The following is a 14,600-nucleotide window of genomic DNA, read 5'->3' on the forward strand; positions in this document are numbered from 1 at the left end:
ACACTGGGTACATTCTAACAGTATGTTAATATCAGACCTTGTTAGAGAAACACTGGGTACATTCTAACAGTATGTTAATATCAGACCTTGTTAGAGAAACACTGGGTACATTCTAACAGTATGTTAATATCAGACCTTGTTAGAGAAACACTGGGTACATTCAGTATGTTAATATCAGACCTTGTTAGAGAAACACTGGGTACATTCTAACAGTATGTTAATATCAGACCTTGTTAGAGAAACACTGGGTACATTCTAACAGTATGTTAATATCAGACATTGTTAGAGAAACACTGGGTACATTCTAACAGTATGTTCATATCAGACCTTGTTAGAGAAACACTGGGTACATTCTAACAGTATGTTAATATCAGACCTTGTTAGAGAAACACTGGGTACATTCTAACAGTATGTTCATATCAGAATGCCAAGAGTTTCAAAAGAATAGAGACAATTCAAATGTTATATCATTATCTATGTACAGTGTTGTAACATTGTGTGAATAGTTGAAGTACGAAAGGGAAAATCAATCAACATAAATATGGGTTGTATTTACAATGGTGTTTGTTCTTCACTGGTTGCCCTTTTCTTGTGGCAACAAGTCACAAATCTTACTGCTGTGATGGCACAGTGTGCTATTTCACCTAATAGATATGGGAGTTTATGAGAATTGGATTTGCTTTTAAATTATTTGTAGGTCTGTGTAATCTGAGGGAAGTATGTGTCTCTTATATGGTCATACATTTCCACCTAATTTTTTGGTCAGTGTGCACATACTCTGTCTTCTCTTGAGAGCCAAGTCTGCCTATGGCGGCTTCTTTCAATAGCAAGGCTATACTCACTGAGTCTGTTCATAGTCAAAGCTTTTCTTAATTTTGGTTCAGTCACAGTGGTCAGGTATTCTGCAGTGTCTCAATTTGGTGTTTGTCCTATTTTGTGGACCCTAGACTTCACAACCATAGAGGGTTCTATAACTGATTCAAGTACTTTTAGCCAGATCCTAATTGATATATCAAATTGTATGTTCTCTCTCTTTCTCTCACCCCCCCTCTCTCTCTCCCTCTCTCTATCTCTCTCAGCTGTGTAGAGAAAGCCAGAGAGGTGTTCCCTCAGAGTTGAGAGCACAGTCTTGGAAAGTGTGTCATCTGTTTTCCTGTGTGTGTGTGTGTGTGTGTGTGTGTGTGTGTGTTTGTGTGTGTGTGTGTGTGTGTGTGTGTGTGTGTGTGTGTGTGTGTGTGTGTGCGTGCGTGCATGTGCGTGTGTGTGTGTGATTGAGAGAGAAAGAGAGAGAGAGAGAGATCCTTGTCCTAGTTTTTATCTCTCTCTTCAAGGGATTTCCATGCTGCAGGCCTTGCAAGTCGTTTCCCACCCTATTTGTGTGTGTGAGTGTGTGTGCATGTATGCGTGTGTCCTCTCCATCACTGTGTCCTGTGGTGTGTAGTCTAGCCTGTCTCTCTCCTCCCTGAGGTGGGCTTTCTCCTCACAGGTAGAACTCGCCCCTAACCACAGATCTAGGATAAGATTACCCTACTGATAATCCCAGCCTTATCATTAGGGGGATAAAAAATATCTGACCCTGTATCAGTGCTTAGGGAAAACATCTACTGTACCTCCTTTTTGTTCCTCCCGCTGGGGAGTTGTGACTCTGGGCTTGTTTGGTCAGGTCTGTTTATGTTCTGTGTGCCTCTGGGCTTGTTGGTCAGGTCTGTCTCTGTTCTGTGTGATTCTGGGCTTGTTGGTCAGGTCTGTCTCTGTTCTGTGTGATTCTGGGCTTGTTGGTCAGTTCTGTTTATGTTCTGTGTGACTCTGGGCTTGTTGGTCAGGTCTGTCTCTGTTCTGTGTGACTCTGGGCTTGTTGGTCAGGTCTGTTTATGTTCTGTGTGCCTCTGGGCTTGTTGGTCAGGTCTTTCTCTGTTCTGTGTGACTCTGGGCTTGTTGGTCAGGTCTGTCTCTGTTCTGTGTGCCTCTGGGCTTGTTGGTCAGGTCTGTCTCTGTTCTGTGTGCCTCTGGGCTTGTTGGTCAGGTCTGTTTATGTTCTGTGTGCCTCTGGGCTTGTTGGTCAGGTCTGTCTCTGTTCTGTGTGCCTCTGGGCTTGTTTGGTCAGGTCTGTCTCTGTTCTGTGTGCCTCTGGGCTTGTTTGGTCAGGTCTGTCTGTCTCTGTTCTGTGTGCCTCTGGGCTTGTTTGGTCATGTCTGTCTCTGTTCTGTGTGCCTCTGGGCTTGTTTGGTCAGGTCTGTCTCTGTTCTGTGTGCCTCTGGGCTTGTTTGGTCATGTCTGTCTCTGTTCTGTGTGACTCTGGGCTTGTTGGTCATGTCTGTCTCTGTTCTGTGTGACTCTGGGTTTGTTGGTCAGGTCTGTCTCTGTTCTGTGTGCCTCTGGGCTTGTTTGGTCATGTCTGTCTGTTCTGTGTGACTCTGGGCTTGTTGGTCAGGTCTGTCTGTCTCTGTTCTGTGTGCCTCTGGGCTTGTTTGGTCAGGTCTGTCTCTGTTCTGTGTGCCTCTGGGCTTGTTTGGTCATGTCTGTCTCTGTTCTGTGTGACTCTGGGCTTGTTTGGTCATGTCTGTCTCTGTTCTGTGTGACTCTGTGCTTGTTGGTCAGGTCTGTCTCTGTTCTGTGTGCCTCTGGGCTTGTTTGGTCATGTCTGTCTCTGTTCTGTGTGACTCTGGGTTTGTTGGTCAGGTCTGTCTCTGTTCTGTGTGCCTCTGGGCTTGTTTGGTCATGTCTGTCTCTGTACTGTGTGACTCTGGATTGGCCTGTCGGTGTCTGCTTGTGTCTGTGTCTTGTTCTGTAGTCAGGGACTTAACACGATTACTCAGCAGCCACCATGGCCATGGGGGTTTGGCCAGGGAGATGGAGGACATGAGAGGGGGAGGGGGTGAACACTCATCTGGGGGGAAGAGTGGAAACTGCACATCTTACCAGAGAGCACAGTATTCTACAGAAGACCATTAGAGTTTCAAGTTGCTCTCCTTCCCCCTCTCTCCTATTTCTCTCTCTCTATCTCTTTCTCCTGCTCTCTCTCATTTCCTGTCTCTGTCTCACTCCTTTCCTCTCTTTCTCTCCTTCCTTTTAAAATAATTTTTTAAACAATACAAAACATCCATATATCAACAACAACATACAGACTCTCACCAACATCCACAACATCCCCCCTGCCCAGAGCCATCTGCTCATACCCCCATCTCCAGTGCCCACATCACTCTCCGTCACATGGCCTCAAACTGCACCATTTTGTTTCTCTCCATCGCCCACACACTTTCAGCATTTCGATAATAAAGCACTTGAACTTTCCATTGGGTTAACGATGGAGGATGAGTTGATTTTTGTTGTTGTTGATTTTTTGTTTTTCAAGATGATCGGGTATCTCACTGCACCCTCATGTGCCATGTCTTGAAATAAACAGAGAGACAGATTAAAAGTACATTTACATTGTAATACTTCTGACAGACAACTTTTTATTTTGTATTTTTTATGTTTCACCTTTTTTTAACCAGGTAGGCTAGTTGAGAACACCTTTATTTAACCAGGTAGGCTAGTTGAGAACACCTTTATTTAACCAGGTAGGCTAGTTGAGAACACCTTTTTTTAACCAGGTAGGCTAGTTGAGAACACCTTTATTTAACCAGGTAGGCTAGTTGAGAACACCTTTTTTTAACCAGGTAGGCTAGTTGAGAACACCTTTTTTTAACCAGGTAGGCTAGTTGAGAACACCTTTTTTTAACCAGGTAGGCTAGTTGAGAACAAGTTCTCATTTACAACTGCGACCTGGCCAAGATAAAGCATAGCAGTGTGAACAGACAACAACACAGAGTTACACATGGAATAAACAAACGTACAGTCAATAACACAGTAGAAAAAATAAAACAAAAGTTTATACAGTGAGTGCAAATGAGGTAAGATAAGGGAGTTAAAGAAATAAATAGGCCATTATGGCGAAGTAAATACAGTATAGCAATTAAACACTGGAATGGTAGATGTGTAAAAGATGAATGTGCAAGTAGAGATACTGGGGTGCAAAGGAGCTAAATAAATAAATAAATACAGTATGGGGATGAGGTAGTTGGATGGGCTGTTTACAGATGGGCTATTTACAGGTGCAACTTTGTAACTCCGCATATAACTTTTCGACTTTATAGCGTTACATGAAGGCATGGATTATTGCGTTATTGTTAGTTTTAGACTTAAGACATGACTCTGGCGTTGTGCTGTATAATTTGTTAATTTTGTCTCTTTTGTAACAGATTCTATACAATAGTTTATACTGAATTAAGCATACATTTTAGTTACCTGTAATCTCGTTATGTCACGCCCTGACCTTAGAGAGCCTTTTGATTTCTCTATTTGGTTAGGTTGAGGTGTGATTTGGGTGGGCATTCTAGTTTTACTATTTCTTTGTTGGCCGGGTATGGTTCCCAATCAGAGGCAGCTGATCGTCTATCGTTGTCTCTGATTGGGGATCATGCTTAGACAGCCTTTTTTCCACTTTTAGTTCAAATCAAATCAAATGTATTTATATAGCCCTTCGTACATCAGCTGATATCTCAAAGTGCTGTACAGAAACCCAGCCTAAAACCCCAAACAGCAAGCAATGCAGGTGTAGAAGCACGGTGGCTAGGAAAAACTCCCTAGAAAGGCAAAAACCTAGGAAGAAACCTAGAGAGGAACCAGGCTATGTGGCCAGTCCTCTTCTGGCTGTGCCGGGTGGAGATTATAACAGAACATGGTCAAGATGTTCAAATGTTCATAAATGACCAGCAGTTTGTGGGATCTTGTTTGTGTGTAGTTGCTTTCTGCACTGCATGTAGCTTTACGTTCGTTTTTGTATTTTGTTGTTTTTTCGGTGTCATTTAATAGAAGTAAAATGTACGCCTACCACGGTGCACCTTGGTCCAATCCATCTCTAAACGATCGGGACACGTTAGTTATGTTCAAACATTGCCTCCATCTTGTGCCAATATCAGTTGTTTTTATGTTTTGGTTCCAATTCTTGTATTTTTTTAAAGAGATTGTCAGTTGGATAGGCTCTCTGCAAGGTTTTGTATATCTCAGCTATCATATGAACATCCTTTTCTGACTCAAATAGGAATCCCTCAAGATTGCGCTGATGTCCAAAAATGTTTAAATATACATTTCTTAATATTAAACTTAAGATGCATTTGAAAATATCTACATTGGTCAGTCCAAAATTGCTTTTTAATTCTGTATTACCAAGTCATTTACAGTTTCTATTCCTTTAGTTTTCCATGTGGACCAATTTATCTGTACATTCTGAAAAGCTGTCCAAAGATAGTTTTTTGGGAGTGATATTGATTCTTGTATAATGTTTCATTTTCTTCCATATTGTTATAGTGTTCTAAACTATGAAGTTGTTCATGGTCTTAGCTTTATCCTTTGAAAATAGGCATGTAAAAAGATTCTGGGGATGAGCATGCTCATCTTCAATATGTACTCATTGTTCCTCTTTAGTGAATTAACTATAAGCATCATTTCAGGAACTTTCCAAGCTGTTTAAAGGCACATTGTGAATTGCCTCTGTGATACAGTGAATTATAAGTGAAATAATCTGTCTGTAAACAACTGTTGGAAAAATGACTTGTGTCATGCACAAAGTAGATGTCTTAACCAACTTGCCAAAACATTATTATTTTTTTTTTTGAATTTTACCCCTTTTTCTCCCCAATTTCGTGGTATCCAATTGTTGTAGTAGCTACTATCTTGTCTCATTGCTACAACTCCCGTACGGGCTCGGGAGAGACGAAGGCTGAATGTCATGCGTCCTCCGATACACAACCCAACCAGCCGTACTGCTTCTTAACACAGCGCGCATCCAACCCGGAAGCCAGCCGCACCAATATGTCGGAGGCTACACCGTGCACCTGGCCACAAGGGCGCTGTACTGCGCCAGCTGTGCCATCAGAGTCCCTGGGTTCGCGCCCAGGCTCTGTCGTAACCGGCCGCGACCGGGAGGTCCGTGGGGCGACGCACAATTGGCCTAGCGTCGTCCGGGTTAGGGAGGGATTGGTCGGTAGGGATCTCCTTGTCTCATCTTGCACCAGCGACTCCTGTGGCGGGCCGGGCGCAGTGCGCGCTAGCCAAGGTGGCCAGGTGCACGGTGTAGCCTCCGACACATTGGTGCGGCTGGCTTCCGGGTTGGATGCGCGCTGTGTTAAGAAGCAGTACGGCTGGTTGGGTTGTGTATCGGAGGACGCATGACATTCAGCCTTAACCACTGCGCCACCCGGGAGGCCAAAACTATAGTTTTTAAACAAGAAATTTGTGGAGTCGTTGAAAAACAAGTTTTAATGACTCCAACATAAGTGTATGTAAACGTCCGACTTCAACTGTATGCTGAGCACTTGTTGGCTGCTTTTCCCTCACTCTGCGGTTCGACTCGTCCCAAACCATCTCAATTTGGATGAGGTCGGTGGATTGTGGAGGCCAGGTCATCTAATGCAGCACTCCATCACTCCCCTTGTTGGTAAAATTGCCCTTACACAGCCTGGAGATGTTGGGTCATTGTCCTGTTGAAAAACAAATGATAGTCCCACTAAGCCCAAACCAGATTGGATGGCGTATCACTGCAAAATACTGTGGTAGCCATGCTGGTTAAGTGTGCCTTGAATTCTAAATAAATCACAGACTGTTTCACCAGCAAATCACACCTCACAAAGACACAGTGGTTGGAACCAAAAATCTCAAATTTGGACTCCAGACCATTGTTCGTGCTTCTTGGCCCAAGCAAGTCTCTTCTCCTTATTGGTGTCCTTTAGTAGTAGTTTCTTTGCAGAAATTCGATCATGAAGGCCTGATTCACACAGTCTCCTCTGAACAGTTGATGTTGAGATGTGTCTGTTGCTTGAACTCTGTGAAGCATTTATTTGGGCTGCAATTTCTGAGGCTGTTATCTCTAATGAACGTATCCTCTGCAGCAGAGGTAACTCTGGGTCTTTCTTTCCTGTGGCGGTCCTCATGAGAGCCAGTTTTATCATAGCACTTGATGGTTTTTGCGACTGCACTTGAAGAAACTTTCAAAGTTCTTGACATTTTCTTTATTAAGTGACCTTCATGTCTTAAAGTAATGATGGACTGTTGTTTCTCTTTGCTTATTTGAGCTGTTCTTACCATAAAATGGACTTGGTCTTTTACCAAATAAGAATATATTCTGTATACCCCCCTACCTTGTCACAACACAACTGACTGGCTCAAACACATTAAGAAGGCACAACTTTTAATTGAAATGCATTCCATTTCAATTAAAAGTGAACTACCTCATGAAGCTGGTTGAGAGAATGCCAAGAGTGTGCAATGCTCTGATCAAAGAAAAGGGCGGCAATTTGAAGAATCTCAAATATAAAATATATTTAGGTTTGTTTAACACTTTTTTGGTTACTACATGATTCCATAAGTGTTATTTCATAGTTTTGATGTCTTGTAGAAAATAGTAAACATAAAGAAAAACCCTTGAATGAGTAGGTGTAACTTTTGACCGGTAGTGTATATCTATCTATATTTTGTTACCCGCATTTTCTCCCCATTTTCGATCTTGTCTCATCCGCCGAAACATGACCTGCTTAACCTGGAAGCCAGCCGCACCAATGTGTCGGAGGAAACACCGTTCAGCTTACGACTGAGGTCAGCTTGCAGGCGCCCGGCCCGCCACAAGAAGTCACTAGAGCCCGATGAGCCAAGTAAAGCCCCTCCGGACAAACCCTCCTCTAACCCGGACAATGCTGGGCCAAACCCTGCCCTAACCCGGACAATGCTGGGCCAAACCCTGCCCTAAACCGGACAATGCTGGGCCAAACCCTGCCCTAACCCGGACAATGCTGGGACAAACCCTGCCCTAACCCGGACAATGCTGGGCCAAACCCTCCCCTAACCCGGACAATGCTGGGACAAACCCTCCCCTAACCTGGACAATGCTTGGACAAACCCTCCCCTAACCTGGACAATGCTGGGACAAACCCTGCCCTAACCCGGACAATGCTGGGACAAACCCTCCCCTGACCCGGAAAATGCTGGGACGAACCCTGCCCTAACCCGGACAATGCTGGGACAAACCCTCCCCTATCCCGGACAATGCTGGGACAAACCCTCCCCTAACCCGGACAACGCTGGGACAAACCCTGCCCTAACCCGGACAATGCTGGGACAAACCCTCCCCTAACCCGAACAATGCTGGGACAAATATTCTACCTGTTAGATTTATGGGAAGATTATTCCATTTAGTTACATCTGCTTTCATATTGTTGAGTAATGGGATAAAGTTATCTTTACGGAACAAAATATGGGAAAGGTCGAAGGTTCTGAGTACTTTCCGAATGCACTGTTTTTGTTGTTTATTGTTACTTATTAAGCATCCTAAGTATTGTATATGTTTTGTGGTACACTTAAAGGATTGCAGGAGATCATGAGTTATTATTTTTCCTATTGCCAATGTTTCGTTTTTTTCCACATACATTTCAATACTGAGATTTTAGAGTATTCCTGAAATATTTTTTTGCAAGAGGGTCATTACATTTTCAACATTGATCAGATATACCACGAGATCATCTGCAAATAAGTTTAGTTTATATTAATGTTTGCCAATAATGATACCTGTTACTTTGGGTCCTGTCTAATTATTTTTGCATGCGGTTCAATTGCCAGTGCAAACAGGAGAAGAGAGAGGACATCCCTGTCTTGTGCCCCCTTCTAAAGCAATTTTGTCAGATAATGTATTATTTGTGTATATTTTTGCTTTAGGATATTTATATAATATTTTTATTATATGTATTATTTTAGCTGGAAAGTTGAAAGCTTCCAAAGTTTTGAATAGAAAAGGCTATTCAAGGCCTCCCGAGTGGAGCAGCGGTCGAAGGCACTGCATCGCAGGGCTTGAGGAATGACTACAGACCCGGGTTCTATCCCAGGCTGTGTCACAACATGCCATGACCCAGAGTCCCATAGGGCGGTACACAATTGGACCAGTATCGAACCCGGGTTAGGGGAGGATTTGGCTGGGGGGGGCTTTACTTGGCTCATCATGCTCTAGCGACTCCTTGTGGTGGGCCGGGCGCCTGCAGGCTGACTTCGGTCATCAGTTGGACAGTATTTCCTCTGACACATTGGTGCAGCTGACTTCCAGGTTAAGTGGATGGGTGTGGCGGTTTGGCGGGTCATGTTTCGGAGGACGCATGGTTCTCGACCTTCACCTCTCCTGAGCCCGTTGGGGAGTTGTAGCGATGATACAAGATCGAAAAAGGGGGTAAAATACAAAGTTAATGAAAGAAAAGCCCATTCAAGACGGTCCAAAGCCTTTTCAGCATCAACAGCCATTATTGATACATCTATATCTTGTTTTTTAGCATTTAGTATTCAACTGAAACATGTTCTTCTATTTGTTTGTAAGTGTCTATTTTTAATAAACCCTGTTTGATATGTATGAAGTCTGGTAAGACTGATAAGACTGGTAAGTCTGGTAAGACTGGTAAGTCTGGTAAGACTGATAAGACTGGTAAGTCTGGTAAGACTGGTAAGTCTGGTAAGACTGGTAAGACTGGTAAGTCTGGTAAGACTGGTAAGACTGGTAAGTCTGGTAAGACTGGTAAGACTGGTAAGTCTGGTAAGACTGGTAAGACTGGTAAGTCTGGTGAGACTGGTAAGACTGGTAAGTCTGGTAAGACTTTTGACATTTTGTTGCTTATAAGCTTTGTTATTATATTATTGTCACAATCTATTAAACTTATGGGTCTATAATCAGCAGGACTCACCCAGATTTAGCTGGTTTTAATATAAATGAAATAAGTGTTTGATACGTGGAACTCCTTCTGTCTCTTGCTCTGGTATGTTGTTACAGCAGAGTCCCTAGCAGAGCAGGGCTGGAGATGGGGAAGTGGGGGATTTGGGGGGTAAGAGGAGGGTGAGGAGGATGGAAGGAGAAGTTTTACAGACACACACACCTAGAACACACACACACTCCCAAAGCACATACAGTCAGTGGCTGTGGACAGGAGTGGGTGAGAGGGGGAGGCAGGGTAAGGGAGGGGTTAGATGGGGTTGTCAGGCCGGGAGCCAAAGAGGGTTTAGAGGTGTCCTATTATAGCGCACCAGGAGACATCCGCTAGCTAATCCCCTGCCAGTTTACACCTTCACCTGTGAAAAGGCCTCACCTATCTTTGGCCTTCAATTTCCTCTACTCACTTTCCTCCATCTATCCCTCACTCCCTCTCTCTTTGCCTGTCCTTTATTTCCACACACCTTCTATCTCACCCCTCCCTCCTGGCTATTCCCTTTTCCCTCTGTGGGTTTTGACCACTGGTACTGTACTCCACTAGTTAACACAGACACAAAGTCAGATTCCTCAGCCACAAAGTCAAAATTGATTACACAAATGTGCTTTTTGTTCTTAATTTAAGGTTATGGTTAGGCATAAGGTTAGCAGGTGGTTAATGTTAGAGTTAAGGTTATGGTAAGGTTTCAAATTAAATGTTAAGAAGATAAAAGGTACATGCCATAATTATGACTTTGTGGATGTGTTAACTAGTGACGACACTTCTGCTCTCCTCTCCTCCCTCCCTTCTTCTCCCACTTCCCTCCCTCTCTACCTCCTCCCCTTCTCCTACTGTTCTGTGGTGTAAGCCCGGTGGTGCTCAGTCATTCCCAATGACAGATTACCTTCTTAATGGAATTTAAATATTTAGTTTTTCCTTGTGGCGATTCATCCAGGAAAAGAGTGACAGCAGCACAGGGGGAGAGAGGAGGAAGAGGAAGGGAGGACTGTGTAGAGGTGTGTAGAATGAAGAGGAAGGGGGAGGGAGGGAGCGAGAGAAGGAGGGATGGTAATTTCCTCTGATGGTGCGAGTCTGAATCACTTCTGTTTGGATATGTTTGGATGTCATTCAGAAAGCTGGAGGGAGGATTTGGGGAAGAGAGAAAGAGGGAGTGAGGATCTGGGGAAGAGAGAGAAAGAGGGAGTGAGGATCTGGGGAAGAGAGAGAAATAGGGAGGGAGGATCTGGGGAAGAGAGAGAAAGAGCGAGGGAGGATCTGGGGAAGAGAGAGAAAGAGGGAGGGAGGGAGGATCTGGGGAAGAGAGAGAAAGAGGGAGGGAGGATCTGGGGAAGAGAGAGAAAGAGGGAGGGAGGATCTGGGGAAGAGAAAGAAAGAGAGAGAAAGAAAGAGGGAGTGAGGATCTGGGGAAGAGAGAGAAAGAGGGAGGGAGGATTTGGGGAAGAGAGAGAAAGAGGGAGTGAGGATCTGAGGAAGAGAAAGAAAGAGAGAGAAAGAGGGAGTGAGGATCTGGGGAAGAGAGAGAAAGAGGGAGTGAGGATCTGGGGAAGAGAAAGAGGGAGGGAGGATCTGGGGAAGAGAAAGAAAGAGGGAGGATATGGGGAAGAGAAAAAGAGGGAGTGAGGATCTGGGGAAGAGAAAGAAAGAGGGAGTGAGGATCTGGGGAAGAGAGAGAAAGAGGGAGTGAGGATCTGGGGAAGAGAGAGAAAGAGGGAGTGAGGATCTGGGGAAGAGAGAGAAAGAGGGAGTGAGGATCTGGGGAAGAGGGAGAAAGAGGGAGTGAGGATCTGGGGAAGAGAAAGAAAGAGGGAGGGAGGATCTGGGGAAGAGAGAGAAAGAGGGAGGGGGGATCTGGGGAAGAGAAAGAAAGAGGGAGTGAGGATCTGGGGAAGAGAGAGAAAGAGGGAGTGAGGATCTGGGGAAGAGAAAGAAAGAGGGATTGAGGATCTGGGGAAGAGAGAGAAAGAGGGAGTGAGGATCTGGGGAAGAGAGAGAAAGAGGGAGTGAGGATCTGGGTAAGAGAAAGAAAGAGGGAGTGAGGATCTGGGGAAGAGAGAGAAAGAGGGAGTGAGGATCTGGGGAAGAGAGAGAAAGAGGGAGGGAGGATCTGGGGAAGAGAAAGAAAGAGGGAGGGGGGATCTGGGGAAGAGAAAGAAAGAGGGAGTGAGGATCTGGGGAAGAGAAAGAAAGAGGGAGGGAGGATCTGGGGAAGAGAGAGAAAGAGGGAGGGAGGATCTGGGGAAGAGAGAGAAAGAGGGAGTGAGGGAGGATCTGGGGAAGAGAGAGAAAGAGGGAGTGAGGGATAGAAGAGTGGCAGTGTCACACACACACACACACACACACACACACACACTGAAGGGACAGCAGAGTGAATGACGATCAGTTTGCAGACAAAAGAGATGTTCTGCAAGTGTGAATGAGTTGTGTGTGTGTTGGGGCTGTGATGGGCTTCCCTCTGACTCAATGGAAAAGCGCAGTGCCATTAGTGTGCACAGACACACACAGGCACACACATGCGCGCATGCACGCACGCACGCACGCACACACACACACACACACACACACACACACACACACACACACAAACTTATGTACTGTACTCTCTCTCTCACTCTCTTTGACTCTCACACACAGGATCTTTCTCTCTCTTCCTTCCCGTTGTCTCTATCTCTTCCCCTGTGTCCCTACCTCTCCCTCCCTCCCGCTCTCTCTCTCTTTATCTCTTTCTCTCTTGCTGGGGATTCTAATTAAGCTTGGCTGGTCTTTGATGTTGTTGCCTTGGCAACAGTCACCATGACGAGGCTGGGTCTGCAAAACACCCGCTCTCACTCTCACTGTCACTCTCCTTCTCGTTCTCGTTCTCTCTCTCTCCCCCCCCCCCCCCTCTCTCTCTCTCTCTCTCTCTCTCTCTCTCTCTTTCATGCACACATACACACACACTGACTGACATGCAGCATTCACAAATCATTTTACCTACAATACACGAGTGTGCAGAACACAATGACTCCTTGCGACACACACCAACGACATGATGAATGCTCCTTTTGTCTTTTCACCAGTGGCACCAGTTGCATGCTACACTGTCACGCAAACAGAGACATCTAGTCTGAAAGCTGAAAGTGTTTCTATCCAGCAGTGATCCACTGCTGGTTGTGTCATTCTGCTACTAGAGCACAAGGAGTGTCACTAGCCTGGGTGACTGTGTCTGCTTTCAACCAGGCCACAGGCTGTAGCTGTCTCACCAAGGTAAGTTGGCTGGAGCAGACACAGACACCTGGGCAAGAATGTTACCACTACCGAACTCTCTTTTAGTGTCACATTTCAGTTGAACTATCTGTATCATTCTCTCTCTCTCTCTCTCTCTCTCTCTCTCTCTCTCTCTCTCTCTCTCTCTCTCTCTCTCTCTCTCTCTCTCTCTTGCTCTCTCTCTCTCTCTTTCTCTCTCTGTCTGTCTTTCTATCTGTCTCTCCCTATCCCTTGTTCTTCAGTCTGGTAGTGGCTGTACATTAAATCCTGCTACAGTGCAGGCCAGTTGAGGCCCCTCCAGATGAGTTGTGACTTCTGGTTGGTCCTATACTGTGTTAGTTCTGTTGTTTGACCCTCTCATAGTGTTTGTTGTGTATGATGAGACAACGTGTGTGGGATAAAAACCTCTCCAGATGAATCATGTGGATACAGTAAGAGCTGCTCTCTCTCTCTCTGCTCAACTCTGACTGTTCCTCTCTGCCCACCAGCATCTGTTCAACCTTTCATTTAAAACAGGGACTTCCCTACCTCGCTCCATCGCTCACTCTCTACCTGTCTGTCTCTCCTCTTTCTCTATGTGTCCCTTCTTTTTCTCTCTTTCTCATTCCCCTGCCTTCTCTTTTTCCCTATCTCTAGCTCCTCCCCCTCTCTCCTTCTCCATATCTCCCCTCTCTCGTATTCTCACTTCATCTCCCCCCGTCTGTCTCTTCCTGAAGGGGATGGTCTCTACTAAAACCCTGCTCTTAGCTCTTCCTCATAACAACCGCCCCGGCGACAGTATCAACAGTAACCACAGCAATTAAGAAAGCAAACAACATCAACTGAGCAGGAATAAAACAGCAATTAAAGCATTATGGCTAGAGTGTGTTCATAATGATGCCAGAAATACATCCATAATGATGTCTCAAAGTAATGGTGTGACTGGGGTAATGGCATCACTTAAGTTCCTGGGGTGTTAGCAGACAGTTATCAGACAGTAGGCTGAGAGTTAGCAGACAGTTAGCAGACAGTTAGCTGAGAGTTAGCAGACAATTAGATGAGTTAGCAGACAGTTAGCAGACAGTTAGCTGAGTCTTAGCAGACATTTAGCTGGGAGTTAGCAGACAGTCAGCTGAGAGTTAGCAGACAGTTAGCAGACAGTTAGCTGAGAGTTAGCAGACAATTAGCCTACAGTTAGCAGACAGTTAGCAGACAGTTATCTGACAGTTAGCAGACAGTAGGCTGAGAGTTAGCAGACAGTTAGCAGACAGTTAGCTGGGAGTTAGCTGACAGTTAGCAGAATTTAAGCTGAGAGTTAGGAGACAGTTAGCAGACAGTTAGCTGAGTCTTAGTAGACATTTAGCTGAGAGTTAGCAGACATTTAGCTGACAGTTAGCAGAGAGTTAGCAGACAGTTAGCAGACAATTAGTAGACAGTTAGCAGATAGTTAGCAGACAGTTAGATGACAGTTAGCAGACAGTTAGATGACAGTTAGCAGACAATTAGTAGACAGTTAGCAGATAGTTAACAGACAGTTAGATGACAGTTAGCAGACAGTTAGCAGACAATTAGTATACAGTTAGCAGATAGTTAGCAGACAGTTAG

General features: G+C 44.9%; 1 protein-coding gene across 1 annotated transcript in view; it reads left to right on the plus strand.

Moving 5' to 3' along the window:
* LOC110520896 (small conductance calcium-activated potassium channel protein 2) overlaps positions 1–14,600 on the plus strand; it is a 124,180-nt gene that overhangs the window by 59,802 nt on the left and 49,778 nt on the right. The gene's annotated exons all lie outside the window — the stretch shown is intronic.

This window comes from Oncorhynchus mykiss, chromosome 3 (assembly GCF_057628025.1).
Source record: "Oncorhynchus mykiss isolate SJ-2025 chromosome 3, ASM5762802v1, whole genome shotgun sequence".
Lineage (NCBI taxonomy): Eukaryota > Metazoa > Chordata > Actinopteri > Salmoniformes > Salmonidae > Oncorhynchus > Oncorhynchus mykiss.